The sequence below is a fragment of the Dicentrarchus labrax genome, unplaced genomic scaffold (assembly GCF_905237075.1).
Source record: "Dicentrarchus labrax unplaced genomic scaffold, dlabrax2021, whole genome shotgun sequence".
NCBI classification, from domain to species: Eukaryota; Metazoa; Chordata; class Actinopteri; family Moronidae; genus Dicentrarchus; species Dicentrarchus labrax.
In genome coordinates this window covers 25,741,510-25,767,020 of record NW_026136719.1, presented here as the reverse complement: position 1 = coordinate 25,767,020, position 25,511 = coordinate 25,741,510, and the positions used below count along the sequence as shown (strand labels likewise).

At 43.7% G+C, this 25,511-nt stretch overlaps 1 long non-coding RNA gene across 2 annotated transcripts in view; it reads left to right on the top strand.

The window, feature by feature from the left end:
* The window catches only part of LOC127352141 (uncharacterized), an 82,817-nt gene that overhangs the window by 40,221 nt on the left and 17,085 nt on the right, over positions 1-25,511 (top strand). Inside the window, exon 1 of one of the 2 annotated variants that reach the window (XR_007881045.1) lies at positions 19,893-20,023. The exons of the other annotated variant lie outside the window; for it this stretch is intronic. This is a non-coding gene — a long non-coding RNA (uncharacterized LOC127352141). Of the gene's footprint in view, positions 1-19,892; positions 20,024-25,511 lie in introns of those variants that run through there. 2 annotated transcript variants of the gene reach the window in all.

Below are 25,511 nucleotides of genomic sequence, written 5' to 3'. Positions count from 1 at the left end.
CAAAATAAAAGGAGGCCTTTTAGTTCTCTAATTTACTATGTCGACCGCATGAAGTTAAAAGATGCCCCCATTTAGCTGTTTAAATGAGGATGTAGAAATTTTTCCTCTGAAAATGGATTAAAATAATTTGGCGAGAATAATCATTTAAATAGCAATAAGGACCCAGAGTGTATCTATTGAGCATAAAATAATTTCAAGTATAAATTAAATAGCTTATTACTGCCTTTCATTTCCTTCAGGGAATCATCTGCACTGCTTTTTTCTCAGCTCCCTTGGTAGATGGGGTAATTTTCTTTGGAGGCTGGTGGAATAAGCGCAGTGCGGCCGCGTGTTCAGCAGGGAAAGTACATGAAAGTCTCCTGTTTTACACAGTGGATCTCATTCTCCATGCTGTCCATATTTCTGTCTGTCTATCTTGAGACTAGTGCTAAAGCTCCTTAGTCTAACAGTGTTAGAAGAGTAAAAGAGACCTCGTAACAGCGGCTCAATGCGATTCTCAAGAATAAATCCAAGTCTAATCTTTTATGCCTTACCTGTCAGAAATCCTTCACTCAGTGCACCCCTGCATTCCTTTACACATTGTCAATATGTCAGAGAATTGCTGAGATAGGTTAATTTCAACACCTGTCAGCTGATATATACCCCAAAATGAAGTTGTGCAATTGAATGGCCTGGGAATGTTTCAGTGCTGGAATGCAGTGTTCGGTGACTGGAGGGGGTGAAGCAGGGGGTGGACAGGCCTTGGCTCTTGGTGTGTGACGTCAGTGTGGTGGCATGGCAGAAAGCTGAGGGCCCGTTTGGCCCTGACAGCTGCGTTTGCCCACAGTAATGCACCCTGCCGGCCGGGGCCAAGGCCTCTCTCCTGCTGTCAGCACACCGATCGGCTTTCATGGATCATCTCTTATCTGCCGAATCTGTCATTGCAGAGGAGGGTTCCTTTTGGGGAGCTTTAAACCGTGCTGCCATGGTTCACAGGCTCCAAGCCCCCCTTATGGATAGTTTGCTCTCTCTCTCTGTCTCGCTGTCTTTTCCAATCCATGTCCTGCTCTCTTTCTTTCTTTATCACTCCATCTTGCTCTCAGATGCATGCCCTCTCTGTCATTCCATTTTTGTCTCTCGGCTGTTTGTTTACGAGTGAGAGCTAACCTGAGAGGCAGGGTATTGGAGGTAGGGGATGGTGGATGGTCACAGTGTTGCGGAGTAAGGGAGGGTTCTGGGAGGGAAGAGGCTTTTGTTTGTTTGGACAGATGCACAGGCCCATCTCTGAACTTCTGTCAGTGATCAAAGGAGCCGATGATGTAGAACAGATTCATGGGCCATGTCTTATCAGCCCTTGCTCCGGCCCTCATCCATCATCCTGAGCCCTCGTCCGTCTCATTCCGATGACGGCACCCTAAACAAGGTGAATTAATCACTGCCGCTCCCGACTTTGGCCAGGTGGCCTCACACCCTCCAGACATCCACCCAGGCTCAGGGGGCTGAGAGTCTACTAGCACCGACCCCTTGCGCCCCAGGGCAACAGCCTTTGGTGCTCTGTCAACAGGTCCGCAAAGCCCTTCCGGGAATTTAGCTGGTTAAAAGGAGAAGGCCCTTTTGAGTCTCCATGGGGAGACACGTAAGCACATGTAAACTCCCAAATGTACATGTCTGTATGCATGCACATATATACACACTTCCGCAACTTGCATGTGTCATGTGCTGAATGCACCTGGTGGCATTTCGGTGTTGATATCTTTCAGTATACATGCCGTCCTACTGCGGTTACCTTCGGTCACCGGCATCCCCCATTATTGATTTCAAATGGAAAGTGAGTCATTGCGCTTGTAGAGGATGAAGGGGAAAACGGCTTAAGTGGTTCCTTTGTGTCAGCAGGTTAAGCAAAGCGTTTCACACAGGCTTTTACAGCTAGAGATAGTGCCTTTGTGCCTGAAAAGACTCAACTTAAAACAAATGCCAAATGTGACACCAAAGGGTAATGGCTACACACAAAATGAGGTGTTTCTAAGGAAAGGCTTGTTTGTCACAGCACGCTGTACTCTCCTTCAAAAGTTTCAGAGGTGAAAATAAGACTTTGTCGCAGAGTTTCTGGGTTAAATGAGTAAAATTAGATATTTCTTTTTGTAGTCAGTTTCATAATTACTTAACTTGACTAACCTACAATATAGCTGGTAGAATATATACATAATGTTGTAAATAACATTTAAAAAATAAAACTATAATTACATGACTTTTGAAAGGGTTGCTGTTTTTAGTCATAAATGTGACCCCAGTGAACATTGTTTCAGATGTTCTTGGGAGGTTTGTTGTAGTATAGGTTAGCAACAGCGACCTCAGCAAATTACCATTATACTGCTGTCCATGCTGGGTTCCAAGGGGTGGTTATCGCAGTCTGGGAATGAGGTCAGAAGGTCAAGTGCCAAAGCATAGTGTCATGGAATACAGAGTCAAATGATTGAGCATGTGTGCTTGAAGAGCCTAGCAGATGCAGAGGAAAAAAAGCCAGACAGAGACACACACAAAGTCAAAGTCATTTCGAAGGTGAAATCTTAAGCAAACAGATGTTGACAGGCAGACTACAAGTTTATTCCAAGGTGAGGAGACATAAGCACTTGAGGAAGCCATCTCTCTGACGGCTGGACATAGAAGACTTTTAGACAAGGCTGTGTAGTAATGAAACGGGAACACACACAATCACCACCTATCAGCCAACTCAATATTTCTCTCATATTTTCCCATATATGTCAGTAGAGTTGCATAACCTTGCTGTTGTCCTTGGCCTCTGAACTGTTAATAAGCCTATTTGTTAAAATGACATTGGCAGGCAGCATAAGCTTGGTTCCCCAAGAAGTCAGTTATCCCCCCCTCTCAGCTCATCTGGCAGAGGTGAGGGGATATCACTCTGACTGCTGTGACAGCTCTACTTTAGCATATTCATGACGAGTAGAGTCTCATTTCACAGGTGTATTAAAATACCCCTAACCCCTTTCTCATAGGGAGCCTCGTCTCACACCGAAATGGCCAGACGCCATGCATGAAAATCGATGGGGAAAATATGTAGAAATATAAGCATGCATCAGAGGCCGGGTCAAGAACCTAATTTCACAGTGACACCGGGGGTAATTTGGCTCTAGAAATGTTTGTCAATTCGCCATTCATTTGAGCAGGCATGGCATTGTGAGGCCCCCGATGTGAGTGCAAGGTGGCCAACCTGAACGCCTGTATTTATGGTGCACTTTTGTGAATACATTACGCCTGTCACAATGAAATAAGTGACATACTTACATGCTGCGAGGAGTAAGTCCAAAGGGGTGAGCACCGGGCGAGGGAGAGATAAGAGGAGAGGTAATTAGTACATTCATCTTTTTTATGATATCATTTTTCAGACATATATGATCACAATGTAAATTAGAAATAAGGAGGGACCTGCAGAAAATGGAATTCATTTGGAGCGGGTCAATCGCCCTACAATAGCGGTGCTGGGAGGCCAGGTGTAATTTACGGTGGCGCTTGGCCCTCTCTCTCCCCTGCCATGCACCTGGCAGAGCCTGATACCCTGCTGCTCCCCACAGCTGCTGGGCCTCCTCTCCCACAGATAACACTCTCATCTCCAAATGAGATTCATTTACCGCACAGGAAAAGGAGGAAAGGAAAAGAAAAGGGAAAAGACAACCTGCTCTCCCTTTTGAACCATCTTTCTGTCTCTCTCTCTTGTGATTCAAGACTAAGCACTTACTGTAATGACATTCTATGGATTATTGATTTTTGATTTGGTTTTTCTGCTCGGCAGATGCCCCCCGTTTTAGCAGAGCCATTACCTCCGTAACGATTAGAAACAAAAAGTTAATTATGTAATTATAAAGCCAATAACAGCCTGCGCTGGTTTACCCTGCTTTAGTCGGTTTAAACATTATCTCTTGTGTGCACATCATAACAGGCGGAATGTGAGGAGAGGAGATTAACGCCTTGGAAAGCAGATGCGGAATTTAATTCTCCAGTCCATGGCTGCCTGGGAAACCATTAAGTAATCACAACATTCTCCCTCGATTAAATTCACGGCTGCCACTTTGCACACAAAGGGAAGGGGGAAGAAGAGGTGCCTGCAAAGCTCTCCCATTTTTATTGACTGTAACGTCAGTCCCTGCCTGCAGGCACAGATGAATAAAACTGTTAAATAGGGTGCCTCAATCTGTCAGAAAATGAAAAGTTTGAGTGGGCAAAATAAAATCTAAGTAAAATAAAAAAGGAGGGGGTATGTTGCGATGTGTAAGGCCCGATAAAGCTCACTCAGAGCGAGTGGAATAAATGGGGGAGCAAAAAGATGCACTTGATATTTCCCCATTCTTTTCAGTCATTTTACTCCACTGCAAATGATTTTTGTCCCCAGCAGCTACAGATAAGGTTGACGGAGAGAGGAAGTGGCTGAATTGGACTTGGTTTAAATGGATTAAACACACACACAGAGGCACACCAATATGAGCCTACTTTGTGCACACACACACACACACACACACACACACACACACACACACACACACACACACACACACACGTATACATGCATGCAGCTGAGACACACATGTATTGACAACCTAGAATGCATACAGTAAGTGTGACTAATTATTTAAAGATGGGTATGTGAGGAATTAATATGGCCTTGAAATGATATTTATTTAATGTTACGCAGAGAAGCTGGTTGAAACAGCCCTAGAGGGATAGAGGTCAAAGGGGCGGTCTCCTTCTATAAACGAGCACTTAAGGGCAAAGAGAGGGTCCTGCTCTGATTAATTGGGTAATTCATTAGTTTGGTTAAGTCGTTTAGTAAGATGGGTGAAACGAGGGCCTATAACCTGAGGGCTCTGCAGAGCACTAGCTACAGACAAGGAGGAATACTGTGGCTAATGCAAGATAACAACATCAAATGAACTGTGAACAAATACACATCTATAGAGCCATGAGCCATGAGTGGCTGTGCTTCCAGGAAAATGAGCAACAAACAAAAGCAACGCATCTTCACATATACACACAAACGGCCTTTCATATTATATGAATTTAAACTTGTTTAGAATTACAGTGCAGCAATTTGTGATGGGTGTGTTTCCCGAGCTCATATTGACAAGCATTAATCCTACATGGAAGTTCAGGTATGTGTTATTGACTGTTTTGTTGAATGGAGAGCTTGTGTGTTAAAGGGCAGTTCCTTATGCTGTATTTAGATAAGCTTTACTTCAAAGTGCCTGCCATCATCCATCATGTTCTTTGGGTTATCAGGCTGTAAGGGGCTCCAGCTTTGGTCTAAGAGTCTGATTGCCCAGCAGTGTAGATGTGTGTACATGTGTTGTGTGTAAATATGACACTGTTTTTCCATGGCTATATTTACCCATGCTTCTTTAAAAGTACTTCCTTGAATGTTTGAAACCCCACTCAGAAATCCGACACACATTTACAGGCTGGTGCATGCATGCACATGCACACACACCTGCATATACAAACACTAGCACACACACTAAATCACATGCCTAGGTTCTTTTCAGACCCATACAGGGCCCAGTGTTAGTGCCAGCCTGTTGCTATACTCCCCTCTACCCCTGTCCATCAGTTTCTTCCCAGGGGCCCTCAGTCAGACCCCAGGGGCCTGGGGCCTGCACTTCCCCATTCCCTCTTCACTCAGCCCAAATGCCAGGATCAGGTTTGGGAAAGGCAGCAGTTTTTTGTGTACAGTGGACAGCTGGTACATTCCAGATAAGAGCTGAATTTAAAGTGAGTACAAAGGCAGCAAGCATGGGTTTCCTCTTTGTCTATCCTTGCCTATTGATGAGCTTCTCAATCAGGCCCAAATGGTTTGTTTCTACAAGCACCCGCACAATATCATAACAGCACTGGCAGAGAATAGCAGGCACTGTGTCTGGTTCCTGTTCAGACCTGTTAAGCCTTTTCAAGTCTTTCCGTGTTACACCAGACGCTGAATGGACTAAGTGGGAAGATGGATTTGTATACAGAGGTTCAAATCCAAGTACACTTGTCAGTAAAGTCTTTGATTAGAGTCATACAATGGCATAAATGTATGTAAAATGTAAAATCCTATTTGCAAACAGTTGCTCCAGGCAACTTTTAGCAAAATAAAGCAGTAGCTTAACACCCTTCTCCAGAAACACTTTAAATGAAAAGTCTTATATTCATAAATGAACAACTGCTGTCTTCCGTATACTTTATGTATACAAGGTGCACACGAGTAGTCAATATTCTGTGGTGACAAATGTAGTGATGAAAGCAAGTCAGGCTGTTTTTCAGATTTATAGAGCTGTATGATGATCATAGCAGACATTCCCTGTCTTTCAGCAGCTTCTAAATTCCTCCAGGACCCCTGTAGCTCGGTTCAAACACCCCCCACCTGACCCACACCTCTGCTGGAGACCCCTGAAACACTTGGTCCCTTCGCTCCATGTCACAGGAATCTGTCCAGACAAATCAAAATGACACTTCATGAGCTAATTACACTACAAGTAATTAGTCATGTACACACCAAAAAACTAATTATTTTGCTAGTGTATATCTAACATAGAAACATGCCCTCAAGAACACATTTTAGCCACATACAAAAGCAAGAACACTCACAATGCATAATGCACACACACCAAGCATGTGACATCAAGAATTCACTTTCTCTAAAAAGCCCAATTCCTCCCTGAGTCCCTTTTGAACCAGGTCAAAGCCCCCACCCACAAGCCCCAGCAGAAAGGATGGGAAAACTAATGACTACAATAGAGTGTTTGCATTTTTCTTGGGCCCTGAAAAACACAAAGAACAAGGCCTGTGACAAGCTCCATTATTTGGTTGCTCTGCCAGTAAGGAGACAGCTCCTGCTGGAGAGATGAAAGTGGGGGGTGTGGGATAGGGAGGACAGGAGAATGGAGAGTGTGTGGGTGTGGGTGGGGGGTTATGTGTGTGGGATGTCAAGAGGGCCACAGAGATGGCAGGTGATGAGGACGGTCCCGCCCTCGCTGCCATAACCCATGTCGCGTGGAGCTACGGGCCCATCAGCACAAAGACAAATTATCGCAGGGGGAATTTCACGGACAGGAAGAATCTGTCACCTAGTGGAACCCTCCCTCTTAGGGACTTCACACAGCCATTATGAGCTTCTTTAAGGAGGGAAAATTCACTGAGAGGCCGGCGTCCAACAACCCCAGTGCCATGATGGATGGGGAGGAGGAGGTGTGGGTCAGAAGTTAAAGGGGAGTTGTTTTGCTTTTTATACTGTCTGAAACATTCTTTTAAAACCTATTACTTACTTATTACTTTTTTCAAGCAGTTGCTATTCTTTATTTCAGAATGTTGCTGAGCAGCCATGGACAAAATATCAGTGTAATCAATGACTGACAGACAAAATAAAAAAATAAATAAAATGTTTATGCTATTTTAAAGTCAATTGATGAGACTGTAATCCACAGATTTCTTGTTAGCTGCAATGTCGTAATAAGGTAGACCGTAACCCTACAAGGAGTTTAAGATAAAGATCTGCATGTACCGTTTAGCCTCTGTTTGCTTTCAAATTTGTTGTAATGACCTTCCTGTCCAGCAGTGAGTATTAGGATGTCTGCCTTCTCACTGCTTCTGTCGCTGGCATAATCCCTCTCAGAACTTGCACTGTTCCCAGCAAGTGCATGAAGAATCCTGCAATAATAAATAATACCACTCAATTGGGTATTACGTGTACTTAGAGAGTTAGATTTATAAATTAAGGCTTTGTGTTTAATTGGCAACTCCCTGGGAGAGTTAACAGTGTATTGAATGTGCACTTCATGGATAAACTTAACATTAAGCCTCTAGATACACAGGCAACAGTTGTTGGGAAATGCAGGCAAACACATGCTGTCAGGCATTGTAAAGAAAGGCTGTTCCAACAGGAGGGCTGCTAGTGGTGATAAATGTCTTATTTATTCAGAATTTCCACACCTATATCCAACATATACATCATCACTGATGTCAGGAACAAAGTCAGTCAAAGCTACAAAGAAAACAAACATGAAAAACAAACATGTTCAAAGATATTCACCTGAAACAGTTTTAACAGAGGTCAAGCAGCAAAATTGTTTTAATTTTGTTACCTAAGGCGCCAGCCGAGCCTATTATATACAATCACTAAACAAATTTTGTGTTTAAACTGCAAAAAAAAAAAGTGTTGGCAAACATATGTTTGTTGTATGCAGAAAGAAATCACATTGCCATCAAGATATTTGCCCCCTTCCTTTCTCACTGTGCCTGTATCATTCATGAGACCACAACATGTGTAATCATGCTCAATATTTTATAACAGGTTGTATTACAACAACTTATTCTCATTCAGAGTGTACGCATGTATCCAAACATCTCACCCAATAATAGGAACAATGGGGCTTTAAGTTGTTCGTGGAAAGAAGCCACATCTATTGTGTTCAAAGATATCATTCCAATTGAACCATTATGACATCGCCTTTTAAATTTGTCTTGGCCAACACAAAAGACCAGTGGCCCTTTAACAAATGTGAAGGGGATTATTCTATTCCTTCAACTTCGAACCCCACAGCCTTTCTCCTCTCTTTCACACAGGGGCATGAACTTGGATGGGTCCTGCTTTCCCCCCTGCTGAACACCACATTTTAAACACACAGTCACAATTGGCTGGATTAACCCGCTCCCTGCCCCCTCTGCATGGAGCAATCCTATGGACTCGACAACCCCTTCCATGCTAGTAACCAGCAGAGGTGCATGCTAACTGGATCATGTTCTGTGAGAAGAAAAAAAAAAAGACAAGTGTCCCTAACTTTTCTCATGTCACTTTCTCTCACAGCCCCCAATGTGGATGGGTATAGGCCTCACTTAAAAGAGACTCCTTTGAACTGGATTCATGGGCCATTTGCATAAGCAGATTTGGGTGAGGAGAATGGAGGGGTATTGCGGCTGGTCATTAATATGCCAGCTAATTCAGCACATTGTAAGCCCATTGATGCTTCACTAAAGGGCAGTTATCCCATTGCCATTGTTTAGGCCTGAACCAGTCTCAGCAGTTGTTACAAATTACATACTTAATTGATTTAAAATCTGCCATAAACTGCACAATGAGGGGAGATATGGCAATGGTCGGCGACTGAGCAACGCTGAGTGAGATTTTTTTTTTTTAACACCAACGTTAACGTCTGTCTAATATATGAATGGGCATGCAAACAGCTGTCTCTGTGTTTGTGAGATAAACATCATAAGCAGATGCTCTGCAGGTCGACCCTGCTGATTTTACAGTGTCACTAACATAAGCGCACATTACAATCATATTTGCAGACTAATTTTCAACACATTTGTAAAGCGATGCACATCGATCGCGTCTTTGACTACTCGTCTGATTTTCAGCCAAGATACTTTCCAAAGATAACACAGTGCAAGTGATTACTGCGAGACTGTTTGTGCCGTCATGACTCAGCCATGTTAATGCGCACTGCACATTTTCACACTCAGCACCAATTAGTGGCTGCAACAAAGCCTGACCAAAAATAAACATTGCAGTATTGCATACTTATTACTACAATAAGACGTAATCCCTGGGATATGCTGAACAATATTAGCTTTTCAATTACTCCTCAGAGCCATTGAGCGGCAGTCTATTGAAACAGAGAGCAATCCCCCAACACACACACCCACAGTCTGCCTTCCACAGGCTACTCCAGCATAGTACTTGAGATGTGAGAGCCTTAAACATAGCACCCCGCAGTATACACACCAGTGTAAGAGTGGTTCCTCACTCTTCATCCTGTGTTTCTCTCCACCTTATTTATTCTGCTCTCTTTTTTTACTCCATCTCTGAAGAGCACTGATACACTGGATACAAGCAAGTGTGCAATATAGCAGGCTGGGTAGCGAGAGAAAAATGATGCTATAATGTTTTGTGAGTGAGGCAATTATGATCGTGAAGGTGGCACTAATTATTATATGAATGAGAGAAATGGTGACAATGGCAATAAAAATGACAGCAATGATGATGAAAGTGGTGATGGTAGAGGGAGAAGAAGAGGAGGAAGTGGTGCTGTGTGTCTTCTTGAGATGCCCCACCATTTGTGAGGCCCTGACCCGCTCTTCAGCAGTTGCCATTGTCAGCAAGTCCTTCGAGGGGTTTGTATGCTGCGGGGGCCTCTGTGTATTCTTCCCCCACTCTCTTCAATCTCCTGCCCCTGATAGGGCCACATCAAAGCTGGAAGAGCTGTGCTTTGTGGGGCCTGGGTCCCTTGACTCTCAACATGTGGTTTTGTGGCTCTGGACATCGGCACCTTTTAACCCATTCTGTCGAGATTAGGCATCGCCTTCAATTGGGCATTAGTGAAACTATAGTAACCAATAAGAAGCTTGTCGCTGAATGGAAACTATGTATCTTGTCACAGTGGAGCTGTCGGAACATCACGATCCCAGACAAGTTCCTCGGCAGGATTTTGGCTGCCTGGATGGGGGCCCCTTCTTTTCATGCTGACACCAAGTAAACTCCTTCCACACACACTCACAGAGACACACTCACAGAGACACACATTTTTGCAACCCAGGCACTGTAATGGTAATTTATATTCAACACAAAGAGGGGGAAAACATTGTTTTCCACAGGGCACAAGCATTTAATTATCTCAGTTTTTTTCATGTCTTGCCTACAACAGTGAGTGAGAAAATTGGACCGAAATGAATAACCAACAACAGTTTAAGAACGGGGAGGGGAAAAATTGCTGCACACGATGACTAAGGGTGTAGGGTTTGGAAGCCTGGGAAATAAACAGGAACTAATGGAGTGGGTCTCTGCTGCAGTCTTGGCTGGCACAGGGCTAGTCCTGGGGAGAGAGGAAGGGCAGGCGGAGGGCCAGGCAATGTCGTCTGCCCCCAGCTTCATTAAGAGGTGCAAACACAGCTCCACAGTACTCAGGCCTAGGGCTCCATCAGTCAGATCCTGGCCTTAGCCTGGGCTTAACATGAGCTAAAGACTCCAGACATCACACACTCATTAAAGCCAGGCTCCTGGAGCAACTGTCACTGGCTAGCAGCTCTCCGGCAACTGCTCTCTCCAGATTCCTGTTGAGGGGAATCTTCACACATCCCCAGGTCGGCTCCCTCTGCTCCAGCACTAGTCATCAGCTTGGATTAGTGAGGTTACTATAGTCAAAACATTTATTCACTCAACAAAGCCAGTCCGCCCTTTGCTGGCTTTACCCCAATCTCTGCTATCAGATGGTCATTTATGTAAATAACAGTGATGAGAAGCCGGATCCTCGCAATTTTCTGATAGCTCAAACTACTCACTGACGGCTCAATCTGTCTATGTGTACATGATGCGGTATGCAGTTGCATGCAAAGTAGATATTGAATCTGCAAAGCCATGCTAATTCCATCAAATATACACATCATAGCGTTGACACTTGGCTGGTGCTTTTTGTCTATCCGTTTTGTTATAAAGCCCCAGTTACAGTGTTCAATTGATGCTGCTCAATCGACACAAGTCTCACACTGGCTCAGGCAGAGCAGAGAGAATCAGCATGAGGGTGGATTGATTTTTGGCTGGGTGCGGACAGTGAGCGAGGGACAGTGGGCCTCCAGACAGAAGCTTGGCTGGACTCTGTGAAGACTGGAGCCTTCTGTGAGGTTGCCTGCCCCGCCACATGGAGTGCTCCAACAGTGACCCTGCGCAAACTGGCAACTGCCAACCGTCTGCTTCCGTCTGCTTGGCATATTTGGCCATTTAGTGGGCGCTTGTGAAGATCAAATGCGTTAAGATCACCCCTCTTAGTGAGCGGGGAAAAAAGAACATCAAAAAGGTGTAAATTTCACTTCCCCACTTTTGATTAAGTCAAGCATGAAAAGAAATGTAATACTCTCAAGTGGCAAGGGTTTACACTATTGATGCTGTTACTTCTGCTTCAGGAGGCCCAATCAGCCGACAGGGAGCTGAGTAAACTCGCCCTGAGTTTTAGGGGAGGCCAGATGGAGGGCTTTTGCTGTGCCTGAAAAGACAGCTTAAGAGCTCGCCTCCTCAATCCCACTCAATACTGACTGTGTGAAATCCTGGCCCTGGCTAACCCCCCAACCCACCCGCCTTCTCCAAAGCTGGTGGCTACCACCATATGGGCTTGTTTAAAAACTCCCACAGGCTGGTACAAAGCACAACAACACAGTTTTCATATCAAGTACTCTCTCAAAGAGGGCCCCCCTCTGACTCCTTCCCTTCCGATTCCAAAGGCTGTCACGGGTTCTGCTCTGATTAATAGTTGGTGTTGGCCGTCTGTTTTGGCAGATCATTTTGTGCGATGATTAATATGAATTTACTAGCTCAATCCAGATTTCATATGTTACAAAAGGAATTGCTGATTGACTGGATGTTTGCCTTTTCACCTACAAAAAAACCACACTGCCAAATATTGGAGCGATATTAGTGGGGTGACCCTCCAGAGTAACATTGCACCTCCTTGCTATGCTTTGTTGCGACAGCCTCGCACAAAGCAAAAGTGAAGTAGAGCAGTGCCCCTGGTAGTATGTGGTGGACAGCAGAATGGATTGGCTTTTGTAAAGACTTAATAGAATCTTTAACCGTTCCAACAATCCACTCCCATGGAGTTGCATTAAGTAGATATTGTAAAGGGAAAATGACCTAAATAGCTCAACATCAACCTCATTAGGCATGCAGGCAGGGCCTGGGCCATTTCATGGTGGAAGCTATTGTCAAGGCTCACCCCAGGTAAGCATTAAATTGCAAATGATACCCTGAAAGGCAGAGAGGAGAGGGCAAAGAGGGAGAGAGAGTGAATATAGCAAACACAGAGAAAATGGTTCTCAGGACAACAGAGAATGAAAAGGCAGTTGGAGGAGCTGCTCTGACCGTAAAAAATCCAATACATCACAGCTTTTGGGGAGCAAATTCCACTCGTCTCCTAAGTGTCTTATTTGTAAGCAATGCTGAGCACAGGCCTGTGTAGAGAGACAGAGAAAAAAAATAGAGAGGGGGTAAGAGAGAGAACCTAATGACAGACTGATAGCAATTACTTGTGCCCGTCAACGGCTCCTCTCCCTCCCAGCATTCCAGGGGAAAATTAGACGAGTGGGAAAAATAAGGCAGAAAAAAAGGATAAAGGGGTTGAAAACAGTTTAGATTGAGTCTGAAGAAGTAGTCTCTGTAGTCTCCCTCCACTGTCACAAACTTTCCAGCAAAGTCTATCTCTCAGCAAATCAATAGCCACATCCTCTGCACCAAACAATCTTCACCTGATGACCCCTTGGATCAACATGTTAATAAAGAGGTCTCTGAAGAATAGTTTGCAACTGCAAAGTGCTCTTCTGAGTGGCATTAAAAGATGCTCAGAAAAGGGAGGTGTGCTCCCTGGCGGAACTGCTCTCTGTCACCCTTCCTGGTGAGAAATTGTACCTTTGCATATTCCTTGTCACCAGTGGCATAAGTGAAAGGACCCCCGAGGACAGCGTTAGTCACTGCTTGCCTTGTGGAGTGGAGTAAATTAAAGCAGGGATTAGGGCAGGCGAAATTGTGGATGACAAGCAAGGCGGTGGCAGCCACATCAAGTGCTCTTTAGGCCCATATGTCTTCATGAAGTGCCACAGTAGGGGCCACCAATGAGCCCACTGCACAGCAGTTTAGTTTATCAAGCTGAAATAGACAAACGTTCCTCCTCTCTCACTTTATCTTTCTGTTCCTCCTCACATGTGTACCAACACACACCCCTGAAATGTAATGTAAATGTGCATGTACAGTATGCTTATAAGGCAAAGTAGAGAAATAACATGCATCTCTCACTTAAGTTTCATCATGCTCTAAACAACTGAATGGATCTATGCAGACCTTCTCCTCCTGCCATTTCAATCAACTTATCAATCAATCGGTCAATTAATCAATCAACCAAAACAAACCAAACAAAGTGACATAAAATATAGGGTGAATATGGGTGGCAATTTTTGCAAAAGCACAACACTAAAATTTTTTTTCTTCAACAGCAACCAAGTGGTTGTTTTGTTATCTTTTCCTGGATGAGACTTTTACCCTCAGCTTTATTATCTACTCATTTTTATGCTCGAGTCATGTGAAATTGTATCCTAGAACAAACAATAAACCAAAACAAATTTAACACATGAAGTTGTGAAGAAGCTAAGAGAATATTTTGACACTAGTTAATCCTTATTCTCCATGGAGAAACAATCTCCGACCTTAATCTGCTACCAGGAGCAGTGTGCAGTATACCTACCTTTAGGGCTGAAAAGAGGTCTGCGTCTGTGTATGTGCTTTAGATGTGGAATTACCATGCAATTACAATATAATGACACACATTAATCGTTTGAGTTTCTCCAGCACAACTGCGGGACCTTGTTGGATGCATTAATTAGTGAGCTCCTCATGTTGCGGCCCGGTAATTGTTAGCATTTGAAAGAGGCTCTCCAGCCACTACGCTCCCGCAGATAAATATCCTCTGGCTAGTAGATGAAAATATCAAAAACAACTGTGACCGCGTATGAAAGAGAATGTGACGATACCATCCGGGCAGGAGGCAATAGTGAGCATGCTGGGAAATCCAGAGGCATTCAAAATGTGTGTGTGCATTTAGCTTATATTAAATGTGTGTTGTGTGCGCACAAATGTTTACTCAGAAAACCCTCAGTGCCACATTGTTCATTTGCACAGTGGGTCCTGTCAGCCATCCAGGATACAAAGGTGATGCTTGCATTTTCCACACAATAACTACTGCAGTTTGTGTTGTGCTATGTGCAAAACACCTGACGTACCTGACCCTATTTCTATCAACAAAAATAAGGCAATATAAAAGGTAGTGCAATATCAAAATGGAACGTTTTTGCATTGAGTTATTTTAAATGTCCTTGTTTACATCTCTCCTTAATGTTTCTTATTGGATTATGTTAACTCTCCCTCTCATCTTGTGTGCAGGCTCAGTGCTAAATCTATGAGTGCGCTCAGTGGGAAGCAGCCAGTGGGTGCTCTAATGAAAGTCACTCTGCTGCCCTACAGAGAGGTCAAGCTTTTACACCTGGCCATAACCACATGGGGCCACACTGCATGCATGGCCTTGGAAATGACTGTCAGATAAGGAACTGCATAATTTAGATGCAGGGATCACACCAGCAGCAAAGTAAGAGGAAGGCGACAACAGGGAAAAGTCAGGTTATGGACAAACTTGAAGCGATTTAAGTATTATTTCTCACAGATTTATACTCCAGCTATCCAAGCAACTTTAGTCAGGTCAGGGTCAAAGATTTGTTGCAAATGATTATTTGATTTGACCATGTTAGAGTAATAGAAAACTGGAGAACAATATGTTGGAGGTCAGCTGTCAATCAAATCAAATTGCATTAATCTGACTGTTTTTGACAACAAAAAAATGTTTTACATTTACATAATGTGTTATTGTTTAATTTTTCTGTGACAACCCTACAATTCTGGTAGAGAGAGCCAAGATTATATTTCATTAACTATGATCAATTTTGCAATGCCCTTGCATACCTGTTTAATAATTTTGAATGCAGGTTTCTGGTAATGTGTGTGTATGTATTGCCACTATCACACCAGAGGATGGCAGAGTGGTTGATGAGACTTGGCTTCATGGAGCTTGGCTCCTGACTGTGGCTGCTTTGGATGCAGGGGAGGGCTTAAACAGTGAGCTTTGGGCCCCATTAAGTACTACAAAGCCTGCTTATTTTCTCAATTCCACACCTTCCTTTAAATCATCCTGCATTCTATGAATTGTAAGAAAGAAAAGCAGAGGCAGATAAAACCAAAACTCCGAGTGGCATCTGGCATCACATTTCAAAGGTATCTCAAAACATACCCAGAGGATGTAAGTGACAGTTTTGACACTAATTCTGAGAACCTAATAAATAAGAGTATGTATATATACATATAAGAAATATCCTTCCATTCCTTTCAGATGATCAGATTGGACAACCATGCAGGAGCAATGGACAGGTATAATGACAATCACAGTATATTTTTCTGGGGATGTATTGAAGTAACACTGCTAAGGACAAATGGGTCCTTTAAAATGTGTTCGCTGGCTACATGGAGCCTTCCAACAGCGCAAAGATCTATAGGCTGCTAACTTGCGTTTCCAGTAGCATGCATCCGTCCATCTGGCTGCCGTGTCCAGGTCTCTGGCCCCCACAAGCAGTCTGTGCAGCTAGACTCCACGCATGGTCTGATCCTCTTGGCAGCCAACGATGCAGCACGCTAATGAAGAGGTAATGAGCCAGCAGATCCCTGCGATCTGCACGGGGGCCACAGTGCAAAAGTTTACGTTCCCAGGACATGGAGGGAGAGCATGCCGAACAAGCTGCAGGATGAAAGCTGGGCCTGAGTCGGCCGCATAGATCTACAGCCACAGAGGGGATTACAGACACCTACTTCCAGCTTAGGCTGGAGTTTTTGAAGTTTGGGCATAGGAGGGGAGGGATCCCTTTGGCAGAGTCCTGTTTGATTCTGGTGGGAGTCCGTCTCTAATCCCCCCTTCCAGTTCTCACCTTCTGCCTGATCCACTGCAGCCTCTCATCCCCGTGGTCCAGGATCATTATCCACCTTGGCCAAGGGGGCTCCCCCTCATTAATTTCCCTAAGCAGATTACAGAGTGTGCGTTTGTTGTTGTTGTTTGAGCCATCTGATTTGCCTAAGCCCTTTGTTTTTTCATCTGGTTTACACTTTAATGCCCCCCGAATGAGTTTCAATGACGGGGGGATCAACCTGACCCACTGGCAATGCAGCAGAGAACTTAAGAGAAGCAAGGCTAGCCCGAGGGGGTGGATGAAGGGAGGAGCATATCTCACTTCTCTCCACTGCAGATTTAGATGTTCAGAAGGAGGAGACAAGCGTTGATTTAACCTCAACTCATCTCCTCAGAGTGGAGCTAAAGACTAAATGGGAGACTGGATCACTGGCTCCACTCAGCAGACCAATAAGGACCACAGGCCCACCGTTAGCTTCTCTGGACTACAAATGGCGCAGCTGCTGGGTGAAACCGGACCTAGCTGTCTCCCCACAGCCAAATATCCCTCTGAAAAATGAACCCTCAGAGTAATGTGGTCAGTTGGCAGGCCATGCAAGCTCCTCTCTGAATTTAGGGTGTTTGTACAATCCAAAGCTGGAGGGGAATTAGTTTGCAATGACCGCTTGGTCGCTCTGGTCGCTCCATCTTCTCCGTGTGACATCTCATTAGTAAGATGAACGCAGCCTGACCTGGGTCCAACAGCACTTGGCAGTCCAGTATGCTCCCCCGTCTGACACACCTCTCACACATCATTATCAGCTATTAGCCACAGTGAGCTGAACATTACGTAATTAATCCCGCTTTTATAACCAAAGAAGGTAGAGGGGTGCATTCACTGGCATGGGACTGACTCCCTCACCCAGAAGTTAAATATCTATATTCAAAGTGTGCCATCTTTGTGGACACAAACCAGCTAGCTTTGTTAAAACTACTCTCAAAATCTACTTTTATATGAAAGTATACATTTTTGTCCAAAACCATAGTTTAGAGGTACAAACAGAGGCATAGCTACAAAGAAGCAAGGGTAGAAAAGGGCACACAATAACAATGCACCAACAATCACACAGGCATCCTGCCCAACCCCCATCCAGAATCTACCTGGTTCCTATCTGCAGCAAACAATTCCATACAATTAATTTGACAAAGCTAAATGTAATTGATTGATAAGAGGCAGAAGGGCCAGCACTAACCTTCCTGGGTTGCATTTGTCTGGGAGCACAGACGGACAGTGCAGATGTCATCAGGCCCATCCACGGGCCAGACTTTATCAGGCCCTGGGATCGAAACATAGTCCTTTTGGAGTATGGCCAGCATCACCCATAGAGGAAGAGCAGTGAAAACGTAGAGCTAATGGGACACTCTTGTACACCTCATCTCCATCTAGATCTAACAGCCTGGGCCCATGCGCTCTTTAAGGTCACAACTGACTCTACATTTGTCCTCTTTTCAAAAGATTGCCCTTTCACACACGGGATAGCTAGAAAATATGCTAGTTACACGATGAGGAATTGTTTTTCTTCTCTAACCTCATCCCAACTAGTAATTTTTCATTACCTGCAAAAGCGCATAGAGAACCAGACAATGGTTGTGACTAAAATTCCTGTGTGAGAATGATGAAAGATGTTGGTTGAATAAACACAGCCTTGTTTAACCTACAATGATGTCCACAGTTCAACGCTGATCTGCACCTGGAAAATGTTGTGGCCTGTTTTTTTCCTGACGTGCAATCATAGAATGGCTGTCTGTGTATATCTTTTCATTGCAGGGTCAAAGCAGTGTGCTGAATCACACAGAGGCTGTCCCCTAAACGGCAACAGAACCTAGGTATTTGGTCTTGGTTTAGACTAGGACATAAAAGACACAACAACATGGGAATAAACTGTTATTTATGCACACACAAGCAAAGTATTTGTATATGGCTGCCACTTGCCGTAATTGACCGTCTGCAGCTGACTCTGCATTGACCACATCCTCACTGCATACAGTCTCGTTTGTTAAACCTGAGTTGTCTGTCGCATGAGTAATACGCACAGTTGTCATCTATCTAAAAACTAGGGAAAACATTTTTTAGATTGTATATACCTAGGAGAGGTTTGTTTTGCATTTGCATTTTGAGAATTGCCTTGCTTGACATTCATTTGCATTTATATTGCATAAACTGGAATTTATCATACTTATAATGAATTATCCAATACAAACAGTCTAATTAAAATGATGTAATTGCATGGCATTGATTAAAAGCACATATGAATATTACTGAATATAATTTTCCATTAAATTATTCAATAATTGTCGACTTAAAGGTGGTTGCACTAACTGTCCTATGTCAATTCAAAATGACAAATCTACAAGCAACTGTGTATGGGTGCGAAAGTGTGCTCACAGAATAATAGCTATCTTTAAAGCAGCAAAGTGTAATAAAAACAAAAACTTAAAGATCTCCTCCAAACATGTATTAAGCTACATAAAATAAGATTTTTGGTTTTTTTTTCACAAAGGTTCCACATTAAAATCCTTAAAAAAGACTTCTACTCCTTACACCTCATCAAAAATTACATCACACTTATATATGTTGCATACTGGACCAGGATTGACTTCCAAACTATTTGTGATGTCACAAATTATGCTCACAGGCCCGCCCCTTAAAATCAGAAGCTCAAACATTCAATTGTAGGAACAAGAAGAAAAACATATTTCGAGTGCAGGGGGACTTCAATCTTAAGAACTTATTTGGTTTCATATTCAGCCCTCAATACTCATTTCCCAAGACAGTTCAAAATAACAATTTTACTAATGGATTGAAATAATTCCACTCTGCAGTTTTGTTTACTCAGTGTCTAGACATGAGTGTCAGAGAGACAAAAGAGAATTTTCTTAGACAAGTCGATTAGCATAGGAAATGTGGAATAATTCTGTGGGAATTTTAGTTCTTGTTTTAAGAAAATTTCATTTTGGGATTTAATAATAGACAGAATGAGAGTGGAGTGAGTAAAGTCCAATCATTTGCTGTGGAGATGGACAAAGCACATTGTAATCATAAGGCACAGTGCTGTGGTCGGCTAAGTGAAGAGTGTTGACCCACTACTGTCAACCATGAAGAAAATGGAGACTTTCAGTCGACACTTGGGAAATGCAACTCAATTGTATCCAAATGTGAAACACACAAAGCTCTGTCTCAATTAAAAAAAAAGTAAACTAAACGTTAAACATCACGCTAAAAATGACCTTTATAGCGTACATTCAAATAGACAGTGCATACAAGTTAACTTACATACTTGACAATTTTACAAGTTGGCCTCTCTGAACTTAGAACATAACTAACCAAACCTTATCCATATGTACAGTCTCTCTCTGCTTACCCAGGTGATCTTCTTCACTAACTTGTTCCACATCTGGAAGAGTCCTGGCCCTGATGAATGGCCCGCTGTGAGCATTTACTACCCATGACATGCAGGGGATTCTCTACCAACATTTCTGGGGTTTGTTATTACGTGCCTTCCATTTCTTACTGGATAAAGTAAAATACATTCTCTGAACAATATTTTTTATTATTTTCAGTCTTGTTACTATAAAGCACCAAGACCATTTTGACTATAACTCTGTGCATGCGTAGTATATGTTTGTTCTTATCTTTTGTGTAAATATAATTTATGGATGCACAGCAAATCAGCAGCCATGTGTCTATTTGCTTTTATACCGTTATTTTCCACCTGCTACAACCATGCCCTCTGGGGCCCCTGTAGGATGTGGGCAGCAAGTTCTGCAGGGTGCAAGCCCAAGCCTGTAGAAATCCTCCTCCAATGTTAGGCTAGCTAGGGAGGAGAGACACAGGCGGAAGGTGGAGATGGAGAGGGAGGGTGAGGCCCACAACCACACTGGGCTTCAGTGGCAGAGGGAAGCTGCAGGCTGTGGCATGGGTTCCCTAAAGGCCTCACCCCACTGATCCCGCAAATTCGGTAAACTTCATGGAAATTTAATAAGTGCCGCTGCTTTGTGTTCACCCGCAGAGCCCAGGCCTGGTGCTGGGAGGCACATGTGTGATGGTTTACCCGCAGACACTCGCCAGCCTGTTTCTGAGGCAGACAGAGGAAAGTCCCTCTTAGTGCTGCAGCTCTATGAGGAGGAGAAGGAGCTGTGACCCTAGGGGCCGTGCTGCTTCAGCCAATATAGACTCTGTACATCCTGAGGGGGAATAATATGTGGGGCTGGCCCGGGCCTGTTTCATTTCCCCTCCCCTCCCTCTCTCTCTCTCTCTTTCCCTTCAAAGACCCTGCTCAGCTGCTCCTGCCAGGCTACAGAGCTCTTTGAGTTAAAAGGACAGCGATTCTCATTTGAAATCGCTGCCTTTGCTCCCTCGTCTCTCCTTTTTCATGGGCTGGCTTCTGCTGGCTGCACCACACTGAGCAGTGCTCTGCCATGACAACTAAATAGCCCCCTAATACCACTTCATAAAGCCAAGGAGTATCCTCCAGGCAAGGAGCTGTAAATTAAAGACATAAATGTTGCCTTCATGGAAAGCGCAAAGAGTGAACCTTCCACTAAAATGACAGGAGTGGCTTAACAGTCCAGGCTAAATGATACCTTAACCAGGCATAATTTATAGGCACGTCCTACGGTGAGAAATAAATGGATCTTCTGGTTATGAGGACTGAGAACATGTTGCTCTGTGTATGAGATTTTGTGTGTGTGGCCGTGGGGGCTTATCAACAAGTGTGGCTAAACAGGATGATATTAGCTATTACGTGAGATTATTTTATTATTTTGTTGCTCAACCAGAAACTAACAATGACTTCTGTTAGCAAACTAGAGATAAACCAAGATAAAAAAACAAAACAAATATGCATTCATAAGACTGTAAAGTACAGTACCCACCAGGTGATATATAGTCTAACTTGAATGCAGCAGGTAGACATGAAGAATGTATTTCATTTCCAACTGTCATCACTCAGCCCTGTCCATCACAGCCACATAAACAGTTTTTGTCAGTCTCATAAACAGCTCAGCTGTCCCCCCAATGGTTTACCTTGTCATCGTTCATTTTCCAAGAGAGGGATCCCACAAGAATGACAGATGAGGAGGAGAAGAAAAAGACAACATGAAAAAGGATTTCTTCATGGCTTTCCCAAACACACAGAGAAAAAAAGATGTTATTCTCCTGTTTATTTAGTCTCACTCCCTTACCGGTCGACAGGCAACAGTGCAGGCCCCTATTGCAGGGAGATGACAAGAGATGAAGATGAGTGAAGAAGCAGTCTGAGAGATAAGAGGTTTCCTTTACTCTGTTTCTCTGTCCCTCTTTCTGTCTGTCTGTACCTCTCCCTCTCTTTCCTATGATGATGTGACAGGGCTGCTAAGCAGATATACGCACCCATCATTTACACACCAGGCTGTCTGTAACAGAACAATTCCTCAATTCATTTTTCACATCATTGTTTCCCCCTTTTTAGCGTGTCACCGGGGTCTTGCGTTGTGGGTGTTGTGACGGCGGGGGTGAGATAGGAGGGCAGACAGGCGCAAAGTGGAAGGATGCTGGGCTTCTCCAAGGGGATGTTTGGCTTTGTAATTTCACCCTTGAAATTCGTGATTACAAACGGGACAACTTTTTTAATTTTCTCTTTTGTCTGGATTCAGCTGGCTGACAGTCTGCCCCAGCAGCCAGGCCTTTTAATCAATCACCTAGATAATCAAATGTCACTGGCTATCTGCTCCATGTAATTACTTTTGCAATTAAAAATCAATCTCCAGTCACCCCGTCTAATTAGAGGGATGGGCAGATCTTCATCTAGATTGATTTTATAATACATATTGACTTCAAATGCCATAACATTGCCATATTCCCTCATTTTCATGCTGTGGAGCATCAAAACAAAATGCCAGGGATTATAGGGAGGTGCAGCGAGGGGTTGTTCTGATTCTGCGTACCAGGAAAAGGTCCCCAATCTAGGAAAGGTTCACCTTGCTTGCTTGTCTGTAATGACAACACTCATCCTTTCTGCCCCCACTGGAAGAGAGAGGAGGGACAAATGGAGGTCCAATAATCTATGTGACAAGTTACAGCCAGTCAAAAAAACATTTGTTCTGGAGCATAAGCCTATACAGTTGGATAAAAATAGACCCCTCTCCACAATAGAAATCAAATATATTGCCATTCTAATAATGATGTAGAGGGACAGAGGAGAACATTGAGTTCTAAGACAATATTGACATCTTAACACGTGTTATCTGAGGGATCTAACGTAGCTCTAGAGGTGTCTCCGGAGGTGTCTCCTCACGCCATACATCATGACATTCAGACAGCCTGCTATGGCAGATATAAACAAATAAAACTCCACCAGAGAGGGCTTGTTCGTGACTCTCGCCCCGCTTTTAGCAGATTTGTTCCCAGGGAAACAGACAGATGTGTCCATCTGGAAGACATCATAATGGCCTGTATGCCCACCGTTGGGGACAGCCGTGTGACAGGCGTGTGTGCACGGTGCCCTACCGTGTGTCTTTCTGTCTCTCATCTCCACCTCGTTGCCTTCGGGGAGACTTACAGCACTGACAGGTCCAATAATGAAGCTTTCCAATGTAGGCTTATTTAAAACACACACACACACACACACACACACACACACACACACACACACACACACACACACTCACACTCACACACAGAAACACATATGCAGAAACATACACAAAAACACATGCACAGACACACACACACACACAGACACACACACACACACACACACACACACACACACACACACACACACAGACACACAGGCACAGCCTCAGGGAATGTGCCACTCATACACACAAGCCAAAGAGTGGAGCCTACAGGGAGACATGAAGCTCAAGGACCAGCTGTGTGCAGAACCTTGAGAACCACAGAATGCAAATAACAGTGGAAAAGGCTGCCACAGGCTTGTAATACAAATATGTACACAGCTAAGTGCTTAACTATATTGAGGTCTCTTTTGGTTGATTGAAGCTACTTCCCCTGTGTGATTACACTGGTTATAATAGATGGCTTCTCCTGTATGATGTCCATAAGTGATTAATTCTGTCCATCAGACATGTGATGAGGAGTGTCCTTCTTCCCCTTGGCTGATGATAATAGAGAGCTCTACAGTCTGTAGTTCCCATCCAGTCTGGTGCAGTGATTAAAGAAGAGATCAAAACCCCTTATAACCCTGGAGGGAGGGAGAGAGTGAGGGATAGATGGAAAGAGAGATTGAAGAGCAGAGGAGGTTATTTAACCCAACATCTCAAACAGAGTTGGCAGCACTCTACCTTTCTATTACGCACTAAAGAGTAAACAAAGGGCATGTATCTTGCAAGCTCTCCCGGCCCCATGTGGCGCACGGTGTGTGATTGGCTTGCGTTAGCCCAGTGCTGCCTAGGCCTTTTCCCAGTGAGACCAGTAATAAGGGCAGCACTTATCATGTGTTGCCTCCAGCCACCACCACCACAACTGCAGCAGCAGGCAGAGAGAGAGGGGAGAGAAGGGCCCACCACAGTCGAGAAGTAATTAATCACCATGGAGTGGGAGCTGTCAAATCCCCAGGTCTTTTGAACTGATAATGCTGCCCACCACAATTTAGCCTGATGGAGATGAGATTTTCGTTTCACCTCTGGCAAGAAAGAGCCAAATAAAGTGGAAAAAAGAAAAGAGAAGGGGGAGGGAAGAGAGGCGAAGCAGCAAATATATTTTTTGAACAACAGCGGCCAGTGGTGTACTTAATGATTACCTTGCTCCTCTTAAACCTGACGTCCTTATCAAGTCTAAGTGTCCCGATCAATACGTTTCCTCTCCGGCATTCCTGAAATAGCTCACACATCAACTCTCTCCAGCAACCCCCCACCCCCCCTTTCTCTCTCTGTTACAGCACCATCTGTTATTATAGCCTGATCACTGAGTGTCTCTGCCAGTCAAACATATGAACAAGTCAATATTTGTTCTGATACAGAAGTTATGCTTATTGCTATGCACTTTTAACCTTAATGTTAGTGCATGAGTCCTGATTTGTCAGTTTACTGCTGCATTTAACAGCTGGGGACGTCAATAATAACTGTCACACTGCATTCTTTAACAAAGAAAGTCCATACAGAATCAAATTATGGCTTGTATTTGTTATGTGAGCATCAGTGTTGTGCAATAAGTAAATAAAATACATGAATAGTGATTGTGTGAGAGCAGGCTTTCTAACGCATTTTGTACAATGTATCAATTTGTTATGGTTTCGGATGGAAAGAAAGCAAAGTCTTGAATAAAAGTGAGAGTGCAAAAAACAAATGTAGAACATAATTAGAAAATAAATAAAAAAAATTTGGGGACTATTTGAAATTAAATTTTTTTTTTTATATGTGACCAGTTTGGACACTGACCAGAATGCATAAAACCAGCCGTCTAAATATGGAATTTGAGCAACAGAATGTCTTGGTGTTTGATTTGCATCTCTTGTTGTTTTGGCTTTAACACTGCTATTCCCATGGTCAAAGTGCTCTCTGAGTGCCATAGTTCATGACCTCTGATGGTGTGTTTTGCGACACGGGATGGATGCGCTAAGCACTGGCTTTAGCAAAGGCCTGGTGGGACTCTGGACCTGCCTCAAAGCCAGACTGTGGAATGTTTTCTTACACTCTTTTAAAAGCACATTTCCAAGCAGGTTTATTAGCGGATTGGGTGTCAGGAACAAATACGCATGATGTCTCTCCAGAATCCACACTTGATAAGCGAAGTGAGGGGGCCACAAATAGAGGAAGGAGCTGCCATCCAGTGAAGGCAAAGATGAAAGAGAGACAGCTGCCCTGGACAGGTCTGGGTCCTTATCGGGCTGGTTGGGTCCTGTGTCAGACTAGGACTATTATAAGTGGGCCATGCTGTGTAGAAAGTTCAAAGTCCTTTCCTCCCTCTTTCCTCCTTCTTTTGTCTTTATCTTCTCTTACTTATGCATCTGTAAGTGGATAATGCAATCA